Here is a 21207-nt window from a genome sequence, read left to right as displayed (position 1 = left end):
CTGAAGATGGTGGATGCTGGTGTAAAGTGCTTCAATATCCATCACCAGGAAACACAAATCAGGACCCCATGTGATGTGACTAATCTTAACCAAAAAATCAGTGGTATCCTTGAGAAAAGAAGGGAGAGAAATCATATGGGGCTGTAAGAAAAAATCCACATATTTTGAAATGTTCTCATTCATGCTACCTTGGGCTGAAATAATAGGGCGACCTGGGACTGGGACAGTGCACTTGTGAATCTTGGGTAACAAATAAAACAAAGGTTTAATAGGATGTGATACACTCAGAAATTTTGTTTCATCTTTTGTAAGTAAACCACGTCTATACCAGGCATTGATGTCTTTCCTGTTTTTTTCGTGGCTATTAAGCATTACAAATTTGGTAGTCTTTGAATAACAAAGGGGGTCACCTAATTGGCGAGCTGCCTCAGATACATAGTCAATTTTGGCCCACAATACCGTGTTTCCCCGCTTGTCCGCACTCTTCACTACCACTTGATTGTTACCCTGGATTTTTTTGACAAGTTTAACATACTGCACATTATTGAAATCACATTGTTTTTTCTTTCCCAGTACCGAACTATTGAGTGTCTTCAGTTCTGTGATAACCCTGTCACTAAAGACATCAACAGCGTCTTTAGGCATCAAAGGTAGAAATGTGGATTTGCCTCAAAAAGCCGTGGTTGGTGATTGATTGACAGTAACAATTTGACTGACTGTAGGTTCTGTTTGTGAACTTTCTTCATTAGCTAGGGAAATCAAAGTTTGCAATCCTTTTAAATTCCTAACTTGTAATGCCTCCTCATCTGCTGATGTTGCTGATTCAATGGCACGAATATTGGGATTTTCCGGATGTAACAGGAAATATTTTTGTAGTTTGATTTTCCTGATGAATTTAAAAACATCAATACGTGCCTGAACATAGGAGAAGTTATTCGGTGGACAATAAGAAAGTCCCAAGGAGAGGAGCTGTTCCTCCGCTTTGGAAAGCGTCATATCAGTCAAATTGATTACTGTGTTGTCTTGTATACTAGTTATTTGTTCCAATTCCTGCGCGTTCTGCCTCGCCCTTAACCTCTTTTTGGCATATATTACCTACTGGCGATAGCCAGTAGGTATATATAGTTAGGACCTAGCTATCATAGGAAATCCGCAACATTCTATTGGGAATAACTTTGGTGCCAGTTGAAGAATTTGCGTGTAATTTTCCAAAATTTAGGCCAGCTCCGCTCCACTCCTTCCCTTTCGGGGGATTCGTCATGCGGGGGCCGAGAAAAAAGGGGGTCCCAAAACGTGTTTTCCCTATGTTCATTTCCCTAGGACGATTAAACACGGCTACAGCCCGAACGGCTGAACGGAATTACACCAAACTTGGCAAAATTGTAGGGACTGGTACGCAGAAGTGCCTTTTCTATATTTGGTGAAAATTGCTCCAGTGGTTTTTACGAAAATTAACTTCAAAAACACATATAATCTATATGTGCGCTTCGAGCGCTTACAGGTACGCGTACCGGGGAGCGCACCCGGCGCGACACAGAAGTGCACGAGCGGAAAGCTGATTGGCTCTCGGGTGTCTGTGAATATTCCAAACGGTCCGGAGAGTCCACCATCTTGTGTCTCGGTCGAACTGAGACACAAGAGGTGAAAAATAAAAGGAGAAAACTATAAAGGGGCAGGGTAGAGACCCCCTGACCCCCTAGGTTTTATCAGGGGGGCCTAGGAGGACCCCGAAGGTCAAAAAAACTTTTTTTTTTTTCGCGGAGTACGCGCTGGGTGCGATGCCATGTACGCGTACCCTGAGCGTACCACGGGAAAACCCCCCCAAAAATTATTTTTGGGCCTGGGGGGTCCTTGTGGGACCCCTTGAGCAGGCCTAGGGGGTCAGGGTGCTTCTACCCTGCCCCCTTTGCGTGTTTTGCACCTTTGTTTCACTGCTTTTCTGTGCCTTGGTTCTACCGAGGCACAAAATGGCCTGCAACACTTCCTGGTTTGGAGTGTTGACAGACAGTGGCAGCCAATCAGCATGCCTTTCGCAGGAAAGCAGCATGCTCATTGGCTGTCAACACTTCTAATCAGGAAGTGTTGGCACTCATCTTGTGCTAGGTAGACCGAGGCACATAAGAAGCAGAAAAACAAACGTGTAGAATGCAAAAAGGGGGCAGGGTAGAAACAACCTGACCCCCTAGGGCTGCTCAGGTGGTCTCACAAGGATATTAACATATTTAAACGTTATCCGCTAATAGAATTAGCATTTAAAAAACCTTGCGAATTCACTGAAAAAGCCATAGGTTTCAGGCCTTATATAGTTAGGAATTAGCATTAAAAAAACGTTGCAAATTCACTGAAAAAACCATAGGTTTCAGGCCTTATATAGTTAGGAATTAGCATTAAAAAAACCTTGCAAATTCACTGAAAAAACCATAGGTTTCAGGCCTTATATAGTTAGGAATTCGCATTTAAAAAAACCTTTGAAATTCACTGAAAAAAAACATAGGTTTCAGACCTTATATAGTTAGGAATTAGCTTTTAAAAAACCTTTGAAATTCACTCAAAAAATTATAAGTTTTAGGGATGTTATAGTTAGCTGGACATTTCACTCATACAAAACCATTGAAATTGTTCCTATATAGTTAGTTGTACTAACTATATTTCACGCACCCGCAATGCACTGCTGATGATGTCACATTTTACATCATTCATGACATGGTCAGTGACATCAATGATGACATCACAAATATGTATATTAACCCAAAGACTCCATTTTACCGGGGGCCGCCAATCCTGCAGGGCGGGCTCGAAAACCAGGAATGGAGATCCTGGAAACTTGCGTTACAGCCACAGGAAAAATGAGCCCAACACCGTCTTCTAGAGAAGCTGACTTTATTCGTCTGCATCGCGGGTCAGAAAGAACACTCTTACATCCTTACGCGTTTCGGCGTGGTATACGCCTTGATCACAGGTGAGTGCATTTATATTCTCCAAGTGGTCACGTGCAGTTAGTTTGACACTGCAACTCCCATAGTATATATATCAAAGCTCCAAGGTTACCACCTGTTGGAGACGCACTCTGACATCCACTGCAGCAACCTTCATGAGGTAAAAGCCGAAATGGGGGGCGGATCCAGTTTACAGCATGCCTGTCGATTCACGCAGGTCGCGTTTCGTGCTCGTTGCACTCTTCAGCGGTGCGACAGTCATTTTGGCAAAGATGCCACACCTCCCACTTAAAAATATGAGCCCTCCAATGGGCGACTCAAATGAGTCTGCATTGGTTTGTGGGTCTTGTAGTGTGTCCTTCAGTTATGTGCCGCTGTCTGAAATGTTTCAAGACCACCAATGGGCCTCCACTTGCACATCCGGCTTGTCAATACTCCATGGATGCCTCCACATTGAGACTCCGTGATTCGGAGCTCTGTGGCCCCAAATTTCCAGGAGGTGCATCTCCCGCGACTGGGAGGCCGCGTATAAATCAAAGCTCCATGTTTCCCACCCGTTGGAGAAGCACTCTGACATCCACTGCAGCAACCTTCATGAGGTAAAACCCAGAATGGCGGGCGGATCCAGTTTACAGCATGCCTGTCGATTCACGCCGGATGCGTTTCGTGCTCATTGCACTCTTCGCGGCGTGACAGGCATTTTGACATAGAGGCCACACCTCCCACTTAAAAATATGAGCCCTCCAATGGGCGACTCGAATCAGTCTGTGTTGGATTGTGGGTCTTGTAGTGTGTCCTTCAGTTATGTGCCGCTGTCCCAAATGTTTCAAGCCCACCGATAGGCCTTCACTCGCATATCCGGCTTGTCAATACTCCATGGATGCCTCCACATTGAGACTCCGTGATTCGGAGCTCTGTGGCCCCAAATTTCCGGGTGGTGCATCTCCTGCGGCTGGGAGGCTGCATATAAATCAAAGCTCCTAGGTTCCCACCTGTTGGAGACTCACTCTGACATCCACTGCTGCAACCTTCATGAGGTAAAAGCCGGAATGGCGGGTGGATCCATTTTACAGCATGCCTGTCGATTCACGCCGGACGCGTTTCGTGCTCATTGCACTCTTCAGCGGCGCAACAGTCATTTTGGCATAGAGGCACACCTCCCACTTAAAAATATGAGCCCTCCAATGGGGGACTCGAGGCGCACTCTAAAACTGTGAGTTTTTGAAAATGTTATTAGTTACTCGCTCGTATGCCTTCCTCAATGTCACAAAATCTCAATCCACAGTGATGTAACTTTATACGAAAAATTCTTGACATAAATCATAGTAATCAAGAGAGGACAACGAAATACATAGAATGGCAAAATAAATGAGGGGCAGAATGCCTGTTTTTTTCAAGTAACTGTGGCGGCCATCTTAGTGGGTCTATTGAGTACTTCATCATTTACCAATACATTAAAGATGCACAGTTCATTCAAATTGTTATATATACAATATATACAAACTATTGAATGTCATTTGAGATATCATCAGTGATGCCATGAGTGATATCACTGACCATGTCATGAGTGATGTAATATGTGACGTCATCAGCAGTGCATTGCAGGCGCGCGAGTTACAGTTAGCTGAACTAACTATAACGGGGGAATTTCAATGGTTTTGTATGAGTGAAATTTCCAGCTAACTATAACATGTGTGAAACCTATGTTTTATTCAGTGAATTAGCAAGGTTTTTAAATGCTAATTCCTAACTATAACTTGGCTGAAACCTATGGTTTCTTCAGTGAATTTCAAAGGTTTTTTAAATGCTAATTCCTAACTATAACGTGGCTGAAACCTATGGTTTTTTCAGTGAATTTCAAAGGTTTTGTAAATGATCATTTTTAAATGTATTAATTGTTATATTTTTTATACTAATTTACTACATTGTTTTAAAGTATTTATTTTTAGATATTTTATTTTTTAAATTACATTACATATTTGTAATATAAATTGGAAAAAAAAGTTTTTAAAAATATTAAAATTGTAATTTTTTTGATTTAATATTTTTTTAATTTATATATATTTTATATAGCAGGCAATGATATCCTATGGAAGGAAATTCAAGTTACTGGTAAGTACAGTTCAATTTACTTTTCAAGAATAGTAATGAGCTGAAAGATGCAACAATGAGGTATCTCCTGATAACAGGGGAGTAAATTGGAATTCGTAGTTCGACTGATTTTTGAGGAATTTCTTTAAGTTCCAAAATTCCACACTTAGAACAATTTCCAAGTGAAACCAGTCAATGTTAGCCTATGGAAGGAAATTCAAGTTACTGTAAGTATGGTTAGAATTACTTTTCAGGATCAGTAGTGCGCTCAAAGATGCAGCACTGACGTTTCTTGTGATAACAGATGAGTAAATCAGAATTCATAGTTGCACTGAGTTTACAGGAATATTTTGCTCAATAGTGAAGGAAGGGGGCGGGGCCTGAGGTAACATGTGTGCAAACACGCTCTGTGGCGCGTTTTAGATTGTGGAATTAATTCCTCTTCAATCCTGAGGTCCCCTGTGAGCCAACTAGCCCACCAGGTACCTCCAGTATGCGCCAGGCAGCTGTGTTGCAAAGAGGTGTTCAGAGGGCACGCCCCCTTTTTACAACACTCTGCCACACAGCTCTGTGGCGCTTACTGGAGATACCTGTTGGACTAGTTGCCCCCTAGGGGACCTCTGGATTGAAGAGGAATTAATTCCCCAACTTAAAACGCGCCACAGGGCATGTTTGCACTCACATCACATCAAGCCCCGCCCCCTACCTTCACCACTGTGCAAACGCACCCTGTAGCGTGTTTTAAGTTGGGGGATTAAGTCCCCTTGCATACTGGGGTCCCTGGGGGCCAACTAGCCCACCAGGAACCTCCAGTATGCGCCAGGGGGCTGTAATGAGGCCACGCCCTTTTTTTCACCTCTCTGCAAAGCAGCCCCCTGGCGCTTTTGCAGAGGGGGAACTAATTCCACTTGCATACTAGGGGTCCCTGGGGGCCAACTAGCCCACCAGGAACCTCCACTATGCACCAGGGGGCTGCATTGCAGAGAGGTGTAATGAGGCCACACCCCCTTTTACACCTCTCTGCAACGCAGCCCCTGGCACATTTGCAGAGGGGGAACTAATTCCACTTGCATACTGGTGGTCCCTAGGGGCCAACTAGCCCACCAGGAACCTCCAGAATGCGCTCGGGAAGGTACAGAGTAGAGTACAGAGTACCGTACTTCGTACCCCGCGAATTAAAAAAAATATATATTATATTTTGCCTTGGGGGACCTTGTGGGACCCCCTGAGCATGCCTAGGGGGTCAGGGTGTTTCTACCTTGCTCCCTTTGTGTGTTCTGCATGTTTGTTTCACTGCTTTCTTGTGCCTGGTTCTACCGAGGCACAAGATGGCTGCCAACACTTCCTGGTTTGGAGTGTTGACAGACAGTTGACAGCTAATCAGCATGCAGCTCGTGCTCGGGAAGGTACAGAGTACTGTACTTTCGTCTTTAGATATTGCTATGACTTTACTTTTGATTTTCCCAGGAACTACTGAATGGATTTACACCATTAAACAAAAAGCACAATCTGGGAACCACACTCTACCTCTCTGCCAAATTTGATGTAATTCCGTTCAGCCGTTCGGGCTGTAGCCCTGCTAAAGGTCCCTATGGAAAATTGCATGGGGAAAACACATTTTGGGACCCCCCCTTTTTTCTCTGCCCCCACTTGACGATTCACCCCCCAGGCCATTGTCTTGGAGAAATTCACGAAGATTCGTCCACCAGTGCCAAAGTTATTCCAAATAGAATTTTGCGGATTTCCTATGGAAACTAGGTTTTAACTATAACTACCGACCGCCAGTAGGTAATATATATATATATATATATATATATATATATATATATATTACACCAACAGTCAGAGTAAATAAAGACCCATGAGCCACACCGATCTGCAATAGCCAAGATATGTTTATTCAGGCAGAAAGATTACGCGTTTCGACCATAGCCGTGGTCTTGGTCACATAATCATGGAGTTTAAGAAGGCAGAGAAAACTGCCTCACACATGACGCAATATTAATAGACATAAGAGAAAAAGAACAGTGTTTTGCAAAAACAAAGTACAATAACTTTTATATGGCCAAACAACTTCGAAACAAACTCACATAGAATTAAATTGATAATAAGCAAACCGTTATTATTTAGAGCAGCGTTGTTTAGCATTCATGTTAAAAAATATCTACTGTTTCGTACATTGTTATCAATAAAGTTTCCCATTATTAAAAAGAAAGAAAGGGGGGGAAATATAGTGCATTTTAAGCTGTGATAAAGCAGTTATGGCAAAACTTTTTTTTGATGCAAAATATTTTCACAAAATACCTCTCTGTTGGTCATAGAACTACATGCAAAGTGCTATATAATATGTGCAAAATGTGCAAGACAAGCAGATTCTCTTTTTGTTTAAAAAAAGACCATAAAACAAACATACAAACATTACATAGGTTGTAAGTACCTGTATTAAAACATAATATATGTAATAAATATTCAGTTGGATATATCTATCCGGACAGGCTGCAAATGTGTCAAAAAATCTAGAGGCAGGTGTGTAAGTCCTCCTTATCGTTAAGACCTCCCGGGTTTTTTTAATTGAGCTCCAGTATGTACCTGGTCTCAAGGAGACGGAGCTTGGACGCACGATCCCCTCCCCTCCTTGACGCTGGCACAGTATCGATCACATAATACTGGAGCTGATTAGGATTGCCTGCATGCTTGTTTCAAAGTGCCTGGCAACCGGATAGGATTGGTCTTGCCCATGATTGCCCGTATGTGCTGGAGTATCCTCTTGTGGGCAGGCAGGCGAGTACTCCAGACATACCTGAGACCACAAGGGCACTCCAGCACATACATGGCGAAATCTGTTCTACAAGTTAACCTTTTACTGATGGCAATGGGTTCTTGTTGGAAAGGACTGTTGTAATGTGTCCTATTGCTTCCATATCGACACGCTTTACACTGAGGGCACGTTTTGAAACCTCTGCTCAAAGCCAACCAGGTATTCGAAAGTTTAGGTTCCAGGGTATTTTTAACCAAAGCCGAACGAGGTGGAAACAGAACTAGAACACTGCGTCAGATGGAATCCAAATTTATTATAAGACTTAAAACTAAGACCCCGAGAGGGATGAACTATGATGAGGAGCTTTACACACACTTGGAATAAGATTGGAACTGTAAACTAATGACTGTGGGAAGCCTGATAGCATTGTTTAAACTGTGAAATAACATAACTACAATTCTGCAGTATGAAATGTACATTGAATTTAAGCATTATAAATTGTCCATACACAAGCAAATGACAGTATACTCATGAGTACTAAACTTGATTACAAGGTTTAATGCAATTAAGTTAATTGCACCAGGGTTATGGTAATTCGGAATTATGAAATGAAATGACAATTTGTCGGGTGATAATTTCTATAAACATGTCACATTACCAAGAAGTATGAACATGAGTACTAAACTCGTTTAAAATGGACAAAGGATGTGGGATGTGTTGACCCAAATACACGTCAAACATGTAAAATAGACAGTAATGTTGAAGGAATTGTGTAATTATAATGTTAAAAACAACCTCCGTGAATAGGTTAGTGAATGTAAATTGAATTCTTTCTTTTTCTGCTAATAATATTTTGAGTATCAAATATGAAAATCACTACAATGCCCAGAATGCCCCATAATGGCGGACTAGGCTTAAATAGTGTGGAAATAGAAAACTCACTAACCGTGAGCAAAGCCGAGTAGGCTGAAACGCGTTGGTTGGGTTCGTTTTTGTTGAATAAACAAGCTTAAGACATTCACTTCGGAGTGCTTTGCATCTTTGCCTGCAAAATTGAATTCGGGGCCAGGATCCGGCTCCTACGCTTAGCACCCACTGCGAGAGCGCGCTGTATGAAGGATCACTTTGTGGATATAAATATATATAAATCTATATAAATATATATATATATATATATATATATATATATATATATATATATATATATATTACCTTCTGGCGGTCGCCAGTAGGTATATATAGTTAGGATTTTTTTGAATAGGGATTTCTGCAAATTCTATGTTGAATAACTTTGGCGTTGATGGACGGAAATGGTTGAAATTTTCAGGAAAATGGCACATTTTGTGTCTGCGCGTCCCCTGAAAGTTTGGGGGGGGTTTCGTGAAGTGGGGGCCGAGAAAAAAGGGGGGTCCCAAAGCGTGTTTTTAACATTGAGTTTTCCATAGGGCGGTTGGAATCACTTTTAGCTCGAACGGCTGAATGGATTTCTATGAAACTTGGCAAAATTGTAGGGACTGGTAGCCTGATGTGCCTTTGCTAGGTCTCAAGATATATGCTCTAGTGGATTTTGAGTAATTTAGGTAAAAAAATATATATATATCTGTAAGCGCGCCCCGGTACGCGCGCGGAAAGCTGATTGGCTCTCTGGTGTCTGTAAACATTCTAAACAGTCCGGAGAGGCCGCCATCTTGTGTCTCGGTAGGATGGAGACACAAGAGGTGGCCAAAACAAAGGGGGAAATGACCATAAGGGGGCAGAGTAGATCCTCCCTGACCCCCTAGGTTTGATGTGAGGGCTTTAAAAGGGCCCCGCAGGGCAAAAAAATAATAATTCTTTTTTGGTTTTTTTGCGGGGCGAGCGCCTGGTACGCGCACCGGGAAGCGGTCCGGGGAGAGTACTATGGGGAAAAAAGAATGATAGACTTTTCAAATATTGTATGTTTATTGATTGTTCATTATGTTGTTTTTTTTTTTTAATTTTTTTATTTAAGTAGCAACATGTAGGTACCAATGCAGAGTCTAAAATTTAATATACACCGTCTCCTTTGTAGATATCTTGCATGTTGTTTCAGAGGTTATTGTGGTATATGGAATTCATACCATAGTCTGTCAGGAAAGCAGAAAGAATATGGAGGCAGGAGATGATAAAGAGATGTACACATTGGAGATAATATAGTTGGAGAAAGGAAGTAACTATGAGCAAACTTACTATGTAACACAAAAAAGTTGCACAGTATATTTTAAGTCTCACTTTATATTATATCTTTTTGGGTACTATTTCATAATTTTCATATAAAAAAGAATAATATCTCAAACAATTTTAACTTTTTAAATTTAAATTTATTTTGCGATTTTTCAAAATCTAAAAGAATTTGCAACATTAATTCATCTGGTATGTCCTCCTTTTCATTCCATTCTTCAATTTCTTCAACACATTAAATCAAGTCTTGGTCTAAAGTGTCATCCAAAAAGTCTATTTCTTCTTTGTCTTCTGTAGGATTGTTTTCCATATTTATTTGAAATGAAATATTATTTTCATTTTGTTGTGCTTCCATTTTCTTGCTGTAAATTGCATAAAAAATAAATATATCAGTAGAGATAGGGCACTGTTGGCTTTAAGTTCAGACAGGTACTTGTGAGTTTTTAACAGTGAAGTTATCTTTGGGCAGTGTATGGTTTCAGGCAGGAAGTAGAACTATTAAAAAGGGCCTGTGATGAAGCCTAAGTAAATTCATAATTATACCACTGAAGTCTAACTCAATCAATAATTTAAATAAATAAGTCTTTCTCAATGTCTAACTCTTATTGAGGGACAGTATATAACTATCTGAAAACGTTTTCCAAAATTATCTTAAAGTGCATAACATAGTTCTCCTTTCAAATTAACAACTTACCTTCTTCAAAGTAGTTGAAGTTTTCTGTCAAATTCTTTTCCAAATGTACCTTAGGTAGTGTTAGTCAAAATGGCTGTGTTTCTCTCTCATTTTTTATATATATTCATGTACTTAAATAATCAAATGTCAGCACATAAAAGTACAAAATGAAAGTAACATTTTAAATGGTTGAAAATTCAAACAGTTTCATATGTGTTTTTGTCATGTAATTTACCTCAGGATATTTAGACCGGGCTACAGCCCAAATGGCTCAATGGAATACCACCAAATTTGGGTAAATGGTAGGGACAGCTATGTAGTAGGGCCTGTTCTATATTTGATGATAGTGTCTCCAGTGGTTTTTCTGTAAATTACTTTCCCACCTTTTTTTAGCGAGCGCTTACCGGTGCGCGCCCCGGTACGCGTACCGGCAGCGTTACAGGAGTCCTCCATTTTGAGTTTCGGTAGAATCAAGACACAAGATGGAGGGCAAACAATGTTGGGAATGGGTAGAAGGGGGCACGGTAGACACTTCCTGACCCTCTAGGTTTTCTGAGGGGGGCTTAGGACGCTCATATAGGCAAAATATTTTAAAAAATCAACAACAAAAAATCGCGGGGAGAGCGCCCGGTACGCGCACCGGTAAGCGTACCGGGGAGTGTACTTTGGTGAAAAATAGTGAAAAAAGTTAGAAAAAGAAAAACGTTTTGAATGATCAGAGGTAGGGTAGCTCTGAAAAGAGCTTTTGGGTTCTGTGGCTGATTTAGGTACCTACAAGTAGGTTCCAATGCACAGTCTTAAATTCAGGAGGAATATTCTATTCCCCTCATCTGAGAAGTGCACACCATCTCCTCTGTAGATGTCTTGCATGTTGTAACGCATGTTGGAATCAATTGGTGACATCTCAATCTTCTCTGGCCAATCCAGTTGATTTCCACATTTTGTAAATTGAGGTTGTGTACATTTCTGTTATCAGCATACCTGTGAGCCCAGTGGATGTAACTATAAAATACTGTATACATAAAAAAATTATATTAAATACATATAAAATATATTTTTCCTTTAAAAGAAGAATACATTTTACAGCTTTTGATATTTGCTATTAAAAAACCATTGAAATTCACTGAAAAAACCATAGGTTATATACCATATATAGTTAGGAATAGCATTTACAAAACCTTGAAAATTCACTGAAAAAAACATAGGTTATAGACCATATATAGTTAGGAATTAGCATTTACAAAACCTTGAAAATTCACTGAAAAAACCATAGGTTATAGACCATATATAGTTAGAAATTTGCATTTACAAAACCTTATTTTACTCACACAAAACCATTGAAATTCGCATATATAGTTAGTTGCACTAACTATATATTGCGCACCCGCAATCCACTGTTGATGATGTCACATATTACATCATTCATGACATGGTCAGTGATATCACTGATGACATCACTGATGACAACTCAAATGACATCACTGATGACAACATCCAGTTACTGTATGTTTCTGTAAAGTTAAAATATGTCTTACATATTGAAGAATGAGTGGCTGTATAAGTGTCTGGATGAAGGATTTAGTAGGTGCATGACTGACTGTATGAGAGAGTGATTAAATGTGTCTCACTGAGTGCATGGGTTAGTGACTAAACTGTCATAATTTGTGCATCATTATATCTGTTGTTCTGTAAACTGCTGCATGTGTTGATCAGTAGCTATATGATTAACTATATGGGTTATTGATTGGTTGCTCAAGTATTTGTATGGGAGAGTGAGTGTGTGTGTGGGTGGCTGGGAGGTGTGTGACTATGTGCATAGATGTGTGAGCAGTTGATTCACTAGATGTATGGGTTCAAAATTGCATGTGGAAACAGCTGTATGGGTGGTTGACTGTGTGCATGTGTGTATTGGTGAGTGAATGGATATCTCAGTGCTACATGTCAAAGTAAGTACATATGTAAAACACAGTACATGTGAGAGTTGACATATATAAATAACTGTGTATAAGAGCCAGTGAATGTGTGAGTGGCTGTATGGTTCATTGTAAACTTGTATCAGTGATTGTATTAGAGAGTAAATATGTGTTAGAATATGTTTGAATAAGTAAGGTGTGTATAACTGTATAGTTGAGGAAATGGAGGTGTGATTGATTCTTTGCATGACTGACTAGGTGTATGAGTAACTCCATGGATGAGTGACAGTCTGTGAGTGTCTGTTTACACTGAGTGTATCTAAGGTTATATTAGACTCTGAAGATGTTCATTGTATTATCACATGAATGATGTCATCAGTGATGTTATCAGTGATGTCATTTGAGTTGTCATCAGTGATGTCATCAGTGATATCACTGACCATGTCAGGAATGATGTAATATGTGACATCATCAGCAGTGGATTGCGGGTGCACGATATATAGTTAGTGCAACTAACTATATATGCGAATTTCAATGGTTTTGTGTGAGTAAAATAAGGTTTTGTAAATGCAAATTTCTAACTATATATGGTCTATAACCTATGGTTAATTCAGTAAATATATATATATATATATATATATATATATATATAATTATATATATATAATTATATATAATGTTGCGTGCTCTCATGAACCACACAGAGATGTCTGAACCTGTCGATTTATTACATTATAAATCGCAACGTGACACGTTTCAGCCGTCAAGTGGCCTTGATCACGCAAAGTGTAAAACAAATGGAGTGTGTACATCCTGCATGTAAAGAGGCTCCATTTGTTTTACACTTTGTGTAATCAAAGCCGCTTGACGGCCAAAACATATCACGTTGAGATTTATGATGTAATAAATCGACAGTTTCTGACATCTCTGCGTGGTTCCTGAGAGCGGGCAATATTTTCTCTCTCTATATATATATATATATATATATATATATATATATATATATATATATATATATATATATATATATATATGTATATATATATATATATGTATATATATATATATATATATATATATATATATATATATATATATATATATATATATATATATATATATATATATATATATATATATATATATATATATTCACTAAGCCCACTCCCACCTCAAACTCCAAACACAGGACGGGTGCTGTCTCTATGAATGAGGGTGGAGCCTCATTCTTGCTGCACAGCAACTTCAAAACACCTTTTTGGAGCACTCGCAGGGTCATTTTGGCTTTGTTTGTTAACAGCAGACGCGTTTCGGCGTTTATCGCCTCCTCAATGCTGTAATGCTTGTCCATAGTACGCTGTAAATGATTGGACTGTTACATTCTGTCCACTTCAGCCATTGGATGATACCGGGCCAATTGGGTGGCTCTGATGTTCCGTCAAATCCATGTCCGATTCTTTGTATCGCCACACCAAAAGGCCGCATGTCCCTCACCTACAGCCGCCGGATTTTGTATGATGTCTTCCCAGTTGGTATCAGATAATTAACTGGCTACCACAAGTTTGAATAACTTGCGACTTTTATGTCGGCCGGAAAGACTCATCGGCGGCGGTTCAAGAGTTCGAAATTACATTCACTAACACCACTCCCACCTCAAACACCGAACACAGGGCGGGTGCTGTCTCCATGAATGAGGGTGGGACCTCATTCTTGCTGCACAGCAACTTCAAAACACCTTTTTGGAGCACTCGCAGGGTCATTTTTGCTTTGTTTGTTAACAGCAGACGCATTTCGGCGTTCATCGCCTCCTCAATGCTGTAATGCTCATCCATAGTACGCTGCAAATGATTGGACCGTTATATTCTGTCCACTTCAGCCATTGGATGATACATGGCCAATTTGGTGACTCTGATGTTCCGTCAAATCCATGTCCGATTCTTTGTATCGCCACACCAAAAGGCCGTATGTCCCTCGCCTACAGCCGCCGGATTTTGTATGATGTCTTCCCAGTTGGTATCAGATAATTAACTGTCTACCACAAGTATGAATAGCTTGCGACTTTTATGTCGGCCGGAAAACTCATCGGCGGCGGTTCAAGAGTTCGAAATTACATTTACTAACACCACTCCCACCTCAAACTCCGAACACAGTTTCTGACATCTCTGTGTGGTTCCTGAGAGCGCGCAATATTTTCTCTCCCTATATATATATATATATATATGTGTGTGTGTGTGTGTGTGTGAAATCCACACTCCTGGTGTGCCAGCAGGACAAACAGGTACGGACCACAGTGTATTTCGATTTAAAAAAGCAGTGCTTTATTGCCTGGTCAAAATAATTTAAATCAGCATCATTGAAGTGCGAAGACTGGTGTCCAGCCTAACGTGTTTTGACTGCGTCTCCTCGGTTTTGATCACATGACACACTGGACCAGAACATTTTTATAGTGTTCACATTCTAGAATCACCTCCCCTGGAGCCATCAATGTAAGAAAGACTTTCCAATTCATAAACCTGCCCAATACTTTCTATGCATGTGTCACAAATATAACCAATTAATGTCTAACATCATAAAATACTGGTTAAAAGTGAATTAACACGATTAAATATACGACTGATGAAAGAGTATAAATTTCGATATTACAAACTATACATACAGTGTGAAACATGGATAAAAAGCAAAGTGCATAATTCATCAAAAACCATAGTAGTTACTCATGTCAACTGTATAAAAAATAGTTCCTTCAGTCCTAGAGCATAGATTGGGGTATCGCTAGCTAACAAAGTCATTAACTTTGAAAATTGATCCAAGTTCCCCCATAAAGTGCAAAAGATTTAAAGTGCAGGTGCAATAAGGTGCGGATTAGCTAAACGTGTAAAATATACAATTCATAAATTTATGGCAAATGTATTGGCAACTATTTGAATCTATAAATATTGAAGTGCAAGTGCACGATGAACACATTGGTTGAATGCGAAGAGGCAATAATTTTACATAATTATCTTGGTTAGCATCTTCTGAGTCAGCATGGTATATCGCAGCCAAAAAGCACAACAACGTCAGATTAAAACCCAGAATAAATAATCAGAGTAAAAATGATCAGAGTAAAAACCAGGAGAAATACACTGTAGGTATATACATCAATAAAGATTACAGGACATTGAAAATTGAAAAGAGGGACAGAAAGAAATAACATCCTGGAACATTAAAGAGTGATTGCACGAGTGGAACCTAGCAGTTAGGACATTCATTGTTGATTCATAAAATGTTGTGTAGGTCTTCCCCCGTATTTAGACCGTATGGCATTCGAGTGTCTAGTAGAACAATGAAGTGTGATTCCAACTGGTGCAACTCTTTCTCCCTGTTGCCACCACAGAAGGATTTTGGTACAGAACCAATCACATAATATTTGAGGTCATTCAAGTTGTTATTATGGACAAGTTTCAAGTGCCTGGCGACTGGGTAGTTTGGATCCGAATTAACCGCAGCACAAAGGTGTCGCAAGATGTGGTTAAACACCTGGAGTTTAGTACTCCTTACATACTTGAGTTGGCAGATGCATTCCAAAACGTACACTGCGAACTCTGTACGGCATGTGAGATGACCCTGAATTCTAATAGGTCTATCATTGAATGCTGTGGTGTATTCAGTGATGTTTTTACCAAACTTACACACTCAGCACATGTTATATTTAAAGAAACCTGACCTGGGAGACAACCAGTTCCCAGAAACAATTACCTACGGGCTGCTCTTAACAAGTGCATCCCTCATCGAGGGTGCACGTCTGAATGTGAGAGTGAGCAGTTTGGGCACGATTCAAGATAGTGTAAGATTGGATAACACTATCTGCCAATGTTTATAAATAATCTTCCTGATTTCCCTCTCCTGGCAGCTATAGGCAGTTATCAATCTGACTGGTTCTGGGATATCAATCAACTGGGTGAAAGTAGCTGTACTCACATTGATGGTGGCATTTTGACCCTGAAGGAATTCCTCTCTATTATGTTCATTAGACTTATTCAATGCATGTATAGGCTCAGTCTGCTTGTAACCCCTGGCTAAGAATCTCTGTAGAGCTTCTGTCTGACATTTGCCATGATCCGCATCTGAACTACATATTCTTCAAATGCACAGAAAATCCCCATAGGGGATGCTGCGGATTAGGTGGGGTGGGTGAGCACTAATGGCGTGAAGCACAGAATTGCCAGCAGTGCTGTTCCTGTGAAGTCTAGTCTGAATGATGTTATCCTCTACATATAACTCCACATCAAGGAATTGCACACACCTGCTGCTGATATGCGCAGTAAAATTCAGAATAAGCTTGTTGACATTGATGTTATGAACAAACAGCAGATTCCTCAGATCCCCTCCATATGATACAAACGTCATCAATAAACCTCCACCAATGGAGGACGTGTGCATCATAGACCTCCCTGTGGTCAACCCTGAGGATATGTTCCTCCCACCAGCCAATGTGGAGACACGGATAGAGGGGGGAGAAACATGCCCCCATGGCAACGCCCCGTAGTTGCTGAAACAACACCTTGATAAACGGAAAAGGAAAAAATTGTCACTGAGACACATTTCTTTCATGGCTACAATCATCAGATTATGCTCATGTAGCTGAATGCTTCTGCTGCCCAGATAATGTTTGACTGCATTAACACCGTCTACATGGTGTATACTAGTATATAATGAACAAATATCCAATATGATAAATAAGCAGTCATCATCCCACCTTACAGATTACAATTTGGACAGGAATTGGCCAGCATCCTTTATAACCGATGGGAGACCCTCCACAAATTCGTCTAGATAATGGTCCACGTACTTCGACATAGGATCCAGGAGACTTCGTTGAGCCTAAATAATTGGTCTCCCTGGTAACGGTGTAACATGTTTGTGTACCTTTGGGACAAAGTACAACACTGGAGTGATCGGATGCTCGTTCTTAAGGAAACTGAATTCATACTTAGTAATGAGACCCTTGCGCTTGCAATGAACCAGCTCTTTATGCACAGTGTCTCTTAAGCGAGCCAGATCAGTGGGCAAAGCTTTCCTGTAGCAGTCAATGTCATTTAAATGGTGATCAGCCTCCTGTAAATATAAATACCTCGTCCACAGGATATCTATACTAATATAATAAAGAGAGAGCCCAAACCTTTGAGGCGGGTAATCTCAGGAACCACAGCACCAATCACAACACCCAATACAGCGTTGTAAAGGGCAGTTGCAGCAGAAGGACATAGGCTATGCAGACACCCACCAAATACATTTAAAAGGTAAAAGAACCGTGCCAGCAAAGTAGTCCCTTGTGGGCGTGTCTGCGTTGTGCTGTGGGTGTGTGCTGGGGGTGTGACAAACGCTGGGGGTGTGTGGTATGTTCTGCCCTTCATGCCATGTCTCCTATCGTGTGCTGTGGGCGTGTGCTGAGGGTGTGGGCGTGTGCGGGGCACGGGAAAAAAAGCAAGCGTTGTGCCCAATATTTCATTGTTTTTTCTTCCCAAGTTCTGGACATTCCAGCTCCGGGTGTCCACCCTGCTCCCTTTAAATACTCCTGCACCCCATAATCATAACCCACCCTTACTCCTTAAAATACCCCAACACCCTTAAACACTGACCCATCTTAACCCTATAAATATACCCTGTACCCCAAAACCCAAACCTATCCCTAAACCCTAAAAATACCCCTGTACCCCAAACCCAAACCTAGCCCTGAACCCTATAAATACCCCTGTACCTCAAAACCCAAACCTACCCCTGAACCCTAAAAATACCCCTACCCCAAAACCCAAACCTACCCCTGAACCCTAAAACACCCCTGTACCACAAAACCCAAACCTAGCCCTGAACCCTTAAAATACCCCTGTACCCCAAAACCCAAACCTACCACTGAACCCTAAAAATACTCCTGTGTCCCAAAACCCAAACCTAGCCCTGAACCATAAAAATAACCCTGTACCCTAAAACCCAAACCTACCCCTGAACCCTAAAATACCCCTGTACCCCAAACCCAAACCTAGCCCTGAACCCTATAAATACCCCTGTACCTCAAAACCCAAACCTACCCCTGAACCCTAACAATACCCCTACCCCAAAACCCAAACCTACCCCTGAACCCTAAAACACCCCTGTACCACAAAACCCAAACCTAGCCCTGAACCCTTAAAATACCCCTGTACCCCAAAACCCAAACCTACCCCTGGACCCTAAAAATACTCCTGTATCCCAAAACCCAAACCTAGCCCTGAACCATAAAAATAACCCTGTACCCTAAAACCCAAACCTACCCCTGAACCCTAAAATACCCCTGTACCACAAAATCCAAACCTAGCCCTGAAACCTAAAAATACCCCTGTACCCCAAAACCCAAACCTAGCCCTGAACCCTTAAAATACCCCTGTACCCCAAAACCCAAACCTACCCCTGAACCCCAAAAATACCCCTATACCCCAAAACCCAAACCTAGCCCTGAACCCTAAAAATACCCCTGTACCCCAAAACCCATACCTATCCCTAAACCCTAAAACTACCCCTGTACCCCATAACCCAAAACTATATCTGAACCCTTAAAATACCCAAACACCCCAAACCATATACCGCAGTACCCCAAAACATATACCCCTATACCCAAACTTACTTTATCCAAACATTAAAAAAAACATGATTTTACCATTCATGCATTTACAACGAATTTCGTTGTAAATGTATGCATGGTAAAAGCATATAAAATGTAATGCCATGCGTTATAATGGCATTTCGGAGTCATGGTACTTTCGTAATGAAAGTATGCAGAGTGATGGTATGCGGAAAGAAAGTTGCGGAATAATGGGTGTTTACCCTCCTCCGGTAAGTACATTGGTGGCACGGCGGCCCAAATCTCCAGCAACATACTCATATTTTTTCACTACCAATTTGAAAAATGCACAGGTCTCCCTCATTGATGGCCAGCACCGACATACACTTTTAGACACACCTCCCGCCACAAGTTCTAGAATTGCGAACTTTAGAGCTGGGGAGCTACGTTCGAATCTCGGCATCAGCTCAACATCCTGTGATTCCAGGCAAATCGCTTTGTCTCCCAGTGCCTACCACAAATGAATGTGTTCTTCTGTAATGTAAATTGTGCTCATGCCATGTTGTCGAGTTCGCGCTATATAATATTGCAAGGAAAAATAAAGTATGGAAACTCGAATTCACACACTACTGAACGCGCACTCTTAAGTGCATCAGCAGTGCACTGTGAATCGCAGCGTTTCACAGGCCTGTCACAGATAAGAAATGCTATCAAAACGAAATCCTACAAAACAATATACTACTGGCCAGCAGCAATTCATACCCGGACAACGTCGGGACGGGCTGCTAGTATACATATATATAAAAATAAAATGTACATTTTGCTGCAAAAACAAAGTCCTTCCACCCTTCCATTCGCTCCTCCCTCTCTCTCATCCCAAACCTTTCTTACTACTATGAAGTTCTAAACATCCTTCAAAAGCGTTTACCCCTCCTTTTTAGCCATGCCACCCAACTAACAAGAACACACAAAAACTACGCACACAAGAAAAATACTACTACCCTTTCAAATTCATTGCTATGATTCCATCGCTACCTAAACTCAACTAAATACACATGAAATCAAGAGCATAAATCTAATACAAATAATGCACAAGAAAAAATAATGATACCAACCTTACTAACTACTAATTTTGCGTTCTGGGTTAGCCTGCTACTCACCTAAAAGGTGCTTCAATGCCTCGCCAGGGGTCATAAGTGCTATATAAAAACATTTACAATGAACAATTTCATTTTAATAGCATATTAGCATATTCTTCATAATTTTCACAAATTCATAAACTTTTATTAATTTCCCCAATACTTTACAGTAGGGAAATCTCTGCCAAAGTATGAATTGTTATTGGAAGTAACTTTTCACATACATTTAGTCCTAGATGTATCAACCTTCCTGTTTCATGGGGCTGAGACATGAAAATCTTCACTTAGGTGTAAATCTACACTCGAAAATGGTGAATAGCACACATATGTAGATTTAAAATTCTATGCAGGAGCAAATTAACACCTGAGTAAATCTACATGTGCAAATTTACCTTTGTGAAAATGGCCCTAATTGCTGAGCTTAGTACCATTTTAGTCATTACTTGTCCTCTCTGCGCCATCGCTTGATCTTAAAGGGTCCTAATGCGATTGTTTAAAGAGTGGTGGGGAGGATGGGGTGCAGTTCTTGTTGTTGTCACCCAGACCTGGTTGCAGGTGGAAATTAGCCATTCCAGTATCAGATAAAGAACCAAACTTTGCTCTAGAGCTAGAAACACATGTGCACTGGTAAAGTTAAGATCACATATTTTTGTAAATATAAAGAGCCAATTTGCAAAGAGAAAATTACACATGAGAAAAGCCGTACTTGTAAATCTACTCTTTCACTTCGTAGTAAATTTACTATTTTGGGTTATTGACCATTTCATGTGTAAATGTTCGACAAAGTGTACAGTTACATGTCTCTACCCCTTGAAACAGGAGTTGGAGTCTATTTTACGAGAGTAAAGTTACTACAGTCAAAAAGAACCCAAAATATTACTACGTGTACTTCAGCTGAGATCTGGAGTAAGTCCAGCACAA

Source organism: Lissotriton vulgaris, unplaced genomic scaffold (genome assembly GCF_964263255.1).
Source record: "Lissotriton vulgaris unplaced genomic scaffold, aLisVul1.2 SCAFFOLD_251, whole genome shotgun sequence".
Taxonomy (NCBI): Eukaryota; Metazoa; Chordata; class Amphibia; order Caudata; family Salamandridae; genus Lissotriton; species Lissotriton vulgaris.
The sequence above is the reverse complement of the archived record's forward strand: the minus strand, read 5'-3'. Positions refer to the sequence as shown.